The sequence below is a fragment of the Dasypus novemcinctus genome, chromosome 17 (assembly GCF_030445035.2).
Source record: "Dasypus novemcinctus isolate mDasNov1 chromosome 17, mDasNov1.1.hap2, whole genome shotgun sequence".
Lineage (NCBI taxonomy): Eukaryota > Metazoa > Chordata > Mammalia > Cingulata > Dasypodidae > Dasypus > Dasypus novemcinctus.
In genome coordinates, this window is record NC_080689.1 from 7,297,587 (window position 1) to 7,304,803 (window position 7,217).

The following is a 7,217-nucleotide window of genomic DNA, read 5'->3' on the forward strand; positions in this document are numbered from 1 at the left end:
TTTTCTAGTTGCATCACCAGTTGGTGATGGTGGCATAATCTTTTGAGGCAAGGCTATTATTTGTAGCAATGACCTCCAAAATGGGTGTGAGCATCTCAGAAAAGTTCAAATTGATCCAGGGGAAGCAATGGAGGGCAACTGATTTAGTGGAAAAGAGGGAATTTTAACCCAGGTGCCCATAGCAGGGGACATACATGAGCAGCGAACCCATTTTTCCAGAAGACCTGCTCAGAGCCTTAGCATTTGGACACCTCCGAAAGATACCGGGGGACCTGTTTCAGCAAAATGAGAGCATAGACCCAGACTGAAGAACACACAGGATTAAGAAATGGGATTCAGAGCAGAAAAACAGCAAAAAGAGGTCCCAGGAAAATAGCTAACTAATAGGTCTAGAAGGCACAAAATGCAGATCGGTGCTGAACAGGGAATAGGAGGGCTGGAGGACAGAACTGTCAGTTAGTGACAATTGGGAAAATTAGAAGGATCTGCTGCAGCATCTGGACAAATATGTGTGGTAAGTACACAGAGAGCAGCAAATGGAAAAATAAGTAATTATAAACTCCAGTTTGTTTGTTAAAGAAAGCATAATTATGACACATCATCTGGCTTGGAAGTGAACAATATTTAACCAGTTGTCTTGTGTAAATGCCGACTATTGATCTCACTAAAAATTGTGTTACGACCTCATCTGGAAGATGGAGAGGGACAGCCACTACCAACTACCAAAATCCAAGTCAGGGGTTAATACCTAAAGGTAGTCAACCAAGAAAAGGCAGCACAAATATATTATCTAGATAAAATGGGGGTTACTAAATACCAGAAGAAACAACTAAACGAGGTGAAAGTGGTTGTCTCAGGAGGATGGACAACACCTGGGGAGGACTAGCCCGGGAGCGGCTGTTCCTTCATTGGTGTGGAGAAAGTGGCCATGGTGGCTGCTGGGGGTAGGGAGTGGGAGGAAGAGATGTGATGTGGGGGCATTTTCGGGGGTTGGAGTTGTCCTGGGTGGTGCTGCAGGGACAGTTACCGGACATTGTATGTCCTCCCATGGCCCACTGGGTGGACTGTGAGAGAGTGAGGGCTATGGTGTAGACCATTGACCATGAGGTGCAGCAGTGCTCAGAGATGCATTCACCAAGTGCAATGAATGTCCCATAATGATGGAGGAGGTTGTTGTTATGGAAGGAGTAGGGTGAAGGGGGTGGGGGGTAAATGGGGATGTCATATTTTTTTAATGTAACATTAAAAAAACAAAGACCAAAAAAAAGTCCTGTTCGAGCCATTTGATCTTTTGTGCCCCTATCCGTTTGGAAAAACAAAAATCAATGTTTTAACCAATTAAAAAGAGAATGGTAAAAATAAAAATTACTATTTTTTAAAATTGGAGAAAGAATGAAAGAGAGCTATCCAAAAAATTTCTAGGAAGTAAAAGATGACAAGTGGAGTGAGTAGAATTTATTTATGTTATATGAAATACCTTGGACTATTCTATTGTAAGTGCTATTGAAAATGCTATTTCTATGGATTTGAAAAAAACTGTCTGTAAGGGTTTTCCTGGGACCACTAGCAACATCTGTCCCTTCTTTTATTGTGTGAAAGACCGCGGGTTTCATCATATCCCTAGGAGCCTTTGGCATTACAGGGATCCCTGAGACCCCCTGGAGGGACTGGTCCAGGGGAGGCAAAGCGAATGGGGCTGTGGGTCCCACTTCAACAGAAGAGCTCTCCTTTAGTCTACATTTTGCTGTTCTCCATAGGATTTCTTATCAAAGGGGGAGCTCTGCTGCTGAAAGAGTCTAAAAGCCACTGTCAGACTCTTAAGCACACAATGACCTTGTGCTCGAGGAAGGATTCTATTCTGAACTCCAGGAATTCCGCCGATCCCAGCCTCGCTGAGCACTGAGCACGGAGCTCTTCATTTAGCCAAGGGGTGCCGGGTTTGGCAGAAGGGTGGCTGGGTGCCTGGTCCCTCAAGCTCTGGCTCAACGTCAGCAGCAGCAGGTCAGGAGCTCAAAGTTCTGTGGCTGGCGGTCTCCCACGTGGGCAAGTTCCTGGGGAGGGGGCGGGGGCCTGGTGACGACATCAGGGCCCTCATGCATTCCTGGTCCACAAATCTCTATAACCCGGAGATAAGAGCTGCCGAGCGGGCAGAAAAGAAGGGCCCGGCTCCTGGCTTCGCAATGGACGAGGGCTGGCACTCCAAGGACTACGGCACACTGTCGAGCCCCGTATCTTCCCTCTGCCCATCCGGAGCCGTTGTCCACCCTGGTACCCGCTGCCCCCTGCCAGGGAGCTGGCTCACAGCCTACGCCCACACCAACAGGCTCACTGGCTTCCAGGGGGCTCTTGCCAGTGGGGGCCTCCACTGCCCTACATGGCTCTCTCCTTCCAGTCCCTTGTCTATCTGCCCTGGCTTCTTGCCCTCTCCCTTGTAAGTCCCCAGACGCCTCAGGATGGTGCAGTGTGAGGAGCCACCCGCTCCTGTCGGGACCTTGGCCAGCACGGCTCCGAGGCAGTGAGGACAGCGAGGAGCCCAGCTGAGGCTGGGCGACGCTGTTACCAGGGCGACACGGAGCGTTTTCGTGGGATGGGTTTTGCCAGGTCCAGGTCCGATGGGCCGAGGTTCTGTTAACCGCCAGCCGCCTCGTGGTTTAAGAGCGGCTTGGCTTGTCAGAAGCGGGGGTCAGGAAACGACCGCCGGGGCCGGTCCTCCTGTTTCTGCAAATAACTTGGACTGGACTTTAGGTGTCGTCTGTGTCGGGTGTCTCTGCGGCAGAGCTGAGTGGCTGCCGCACGGACAGCAGGGACTGCCAAGCCGAAAGGAAGTGCTAGCCGGCCCTTCACACAAGGGGTTTGCTGACCCTGCTCTAAGGCAGCGGTTCTAAGTGTGGCCTGAGGATGCCCGAGGAGTTCAGGAGGCTGTGACGTCAGCCCTGTTTCATCACCATAGGAGGACAGGAGCTGTCGTTTTCACGGGGTCGACATTGGCGTGGTGGGTGAAGCTGCTGGCACTTTGGCAGCGGCAACAAGTTGTTCTAGCAATTGTTGTATTCTTCCCAGGGTGCACTCTCAGTAAGAAAAGCAAAGAAGCCAGTTTCATGTAACAATGTCCTCGATGAAGCAATACAAATGATTAACTTTACGAAATCCGACCCTTTGAGTCTTGTCTTTTTAATATTCTATGTGACAAAATGGGAGCCCTGCCCGAACCACTCTTGTTTCATCTTTAGTTGTCTCAAGGAAAAACACTTGTGCAATTAACTTGTGAGCTGAGTTAGCCACTTTTTTCTTTCTTTTTCTTTTAGAGATTTAGTTCATTAATTTCTCCCCACCCCCTGGGTGTTTGCACTTGCTGTGTCTGTTCTTCTTCCTTGTGTCTTTAGGAGGCACCAGGAGCCAATCCTTGGACCTCTGATGTGGGAGGGAGGTGCCTAATCGCTTGAGCCGCCTCCACTCCCTGCTTTGTCGTGTCTCTCACTATGTTTTTCTTCTTGTGTTTCTTGTTGCATCATCTTGTTGTGTCGGTTTACTGCGCCTGCCTATCACACTAGCTCGCTATCTTCTTTAGGAGGCACCAGATCTGAACCAGCGACCTCCCATGTGGTAGGTGGGTACCCAGTCACCTGAGCCACATCTGCTTCCCCACTTTTTTCTTGAAACATCATTTTTACTTGAAAGAATAATGAACAAACTATGGCTATTCAGATTCTGGTACTTGATATTTTCTTGAAAATTAACAAACAGAGTCTATCATTTCAAAGAAAACAACTTATAGTAATAGTTGCCAATGATAAAATTTGAGTTTTCCCATAAAAAATTTTTTTAAAAGATTTATTTATTTATTTCTCTCCCCTTCCCTCCCCCCACCCCAGTTGTCTGTTCTCTGTGCCTATTTGCTGCATCTTCTTCTTTGTCCACTTCTGTTGTCAGCGGCATGGGAATCTGTGTTTCTTTTTTTGTTGCATCATCTTGTTGTGTCAGCTCTCTGTGTGTGAGGCGTCATTCCTGGGCAGGCTGCACTTTCTTTCGCAGTGGGCGTCTCTCCTTACAGGGCGCACTCCTTGTGCGTGGGGCTCCCCTACGCAGTGGACACCCCTGCATGGCACAGCACTCCTTGTGAGCATCAGCACTGCACATGGGCCAGCTGCACATGGGTCAAGGAGGCCCGGGGTTTGAACCGCGGACCACCCATGTGGTAAGTGGATGCCCTAACCACTGGGCCAAGTCCACTTCCCGCCCTTCAAAATTCAGATTTTGGAAAACTTGTATCTGCCACTGGCAATTTGACAACTTTCCAAAACTGAAAAATCTTGTCTGATAAGATCTGTGATGATATTGATACATATGATAGGCAGATATCCTATAATGAAATGTGTTAACATTTGGAAGATTTGCATAGTTCAGTGAACAATATTTTCCAAATAATGAACGCATGATATTTCAAGAATCGAGCTTGGATAAGAGATATGCTCAATGTGCAAGACAGAGCAGGGTTTTATTAATAATGTAATAGTGTAGGAAAATTCATCGACATCGTTTCAGATTCCCCACCATAGTGGACTTTTAAGAAATGACCACATGTTGAGTTTTGGTGGAGAATCAAAAAAGACAAGATACCGGCCACCACCTGAGCCAGTGATTTATGTGCTAGGCACTTGGCCAAGCGCTTGACAGCTATGACCTCATTGACGATGACTCTGAAATCGGTACTATTAGACCTGTCACTTACAGGTGAGGAAATGGAGATCCAGGTCTCTGTGCATGAAGCTGGGAAATGGCAGGCTGGGGACAAAATCGAGCTGCCTGGCTTCAACAGTCAAAACAGTAAGCTCCTCCCTGCCAGCCCAAGAGTGCCGGCCTGGCAGGGGCTGTGGAGCCCCAGAGCCAGTGAGCACCCCCAGGAGGGGCTGGGGAGGTGTTTGCTGAGCTGCACCCCATCACGGGTCCCAACCAGACTGGTCTGATTCTGATGCTCGCTGGGTTTGAACCTGGGACCTTGCACGTGGGAGGCAGGTGCTGTACCATTGCGCTACATCTGCTCCCCAAGGATTATGTTTCTGTTGTTGGTTTTAGGAGGTGCCAGGGAAGCCGGTGCTCAAACCACTGAGCTACACCCACTCCCCACCAGGACTTGTGAAGTCTCTTGAATGTCCTGAATTGGGACACTATAAAAATCCCAAATTGGGAAGCGGAAGTGGCTCAACTGATAGAGTATCCGCCTACCATATAGGAGGTCCAGGGTTCAGTACCCAGGACCTCCTGGCCCATGTGGTGAGCTGGCCCATGAGCAGAGCTGCCACGTGCAAGGAGTTCTGTGCCACGCAGGGGCACCCCCTGTGTAGGGATGTCCCATGTGCAAAGAGTGCGCCCTGCAAGGAGAGCTGCCCCATGTGAAAAAAGCGCAGTCTGCCCAGGAGTGGCACCACACACATGAAGAGCTGACACAGCAAGATGCTGCAACAGAAGGAGACACAGATTCCCAGTGCCACCTGACAAGAATGCAAGTGGGCACAGAAGAACACATAGTGAATGGACACAGAGCAGACAATGGGGTGGGAGAAGGGGAGATGAATAAATAAATAAAAATAATCCTGAATGATTTATACCTGTGTGTGGAATATGGACGTGCTTTGGGGAGAATCAGGGAAATGGAAAAAGCTTTCTAATGCCAACACATTCACAGAAGAAGACTATTAATGTAATGGGCAGAAAAGCAGACGTTTCACCGCAGCTGGCTCCTTCCTTCTTGCCTCTCCCAGGTTTTCTGAAAGCACCACTTGGGAGGAAGAAGCAACAAACCCACCACAAAACCCCCCACACACAGCACGGGAGGGGCCTTCAGTTGCTAGGCCACGTAGCTCCAGAAAAGGGGACTGAAGCTGCTCTCGACGAGCTAGAAAAGCAGAACCCCTGGCCTTCCTTTCAGTCTGGGGAGTTGGGAGATAAATGGGAGATTTCAGAGAGAGTCCATAGGCGGGTGTCTGAGTGAAAAAGAAAAAAACCCAATCATGCACTTCAAATAGGGGTTTTCCTTCTTTCAATAAAATGATTTTCAGTCCTAAAAATATTACTTGTTTGTTAGAGAAAATTTGGAAGCAACATGAAAGTAAAAAGAAAATAGTAAGTCTAAAGACAATCACTCTTTATAACTTTAAGCATCTATGTAAATAAATGCAATTATACAAAAATAAATGTGTATAGACATATATACAACATTTAGTTTGCTTTTTGCATTTAGCCTCAGGTATAGGAATGTTGCCATATATTTTTTAACTCTTTGGTTTGAAATCATCATAAATTCACAGGAAGTTGCAAAACAAAAAAAGTACAGAGAGGCCCCAGGTACCCTACACTCAGGTTCTCCCAATGGCTACGTGTCACATAATGAAAGCACACTGTAACAGTCAGGAAACTTAGTACAGTGTGTGTAAGGAAAGAGGAGAAGTAGGAAAAGGGAGACAATGGAGGAGGATCAAGGGAAAATGGCCATCAAGACTACCTAGGGGCAGTGGAGAAGCACTGCCCACAGCCTGGTCACCGCACCCACTGACCCTCCTGGCAGTGCCCACTCGGAAGGCGGGGTTTTCCTTCCCTCTTCTGCATAAAGGGACCGACTTTCAAGTCCTCTTTTGCATGAAGTCGGGAGGAGGAAAAGCTGGAAGCCTCTGTAAGATGACTCTCGCACCACAGGAGGCGTGACCCGTGGACTGGTTTGAGCCGCCCGCACACCACCCGGAGTGGGTGCTTTCGCCCTGCATCACCTTCTCCTGCTATTCCACAGCGAGGCCTTGAATTCCTTCTCCTGACTGTCGAGAACCTCCTGCCCCGGGGTGCGGCGTTCTCTGAGCCCTCCCAGCCCCCACTGGCATCAGCTCTGTGCAATTTTTATCACACATGTTGTAGATCTGTGTAGCCACACCATGACCCACAATCACAACCCTGAACTATTCTTTCACCACTGGGCTCCCTCGAGCTACCCCACAAGAACCTCCACCTAACTTCTGGCAACCACTCTTCTGTTCTCCATCTCTACAATTTCAGGGCTTTAAGAATGTTGTATAAATGGAGCGAGACATTAGGTGACCTTTTGAGACTGGCTTTCTTTCTCGGCATACTTCCTTTGAAAGCCATCCAAGTTGTTGCATATATCAATCATTCATTCCCTTTGTTGGCCCCATTTGGCAAAATGATCCAACTGTGACCCAAGTCTGCAACCC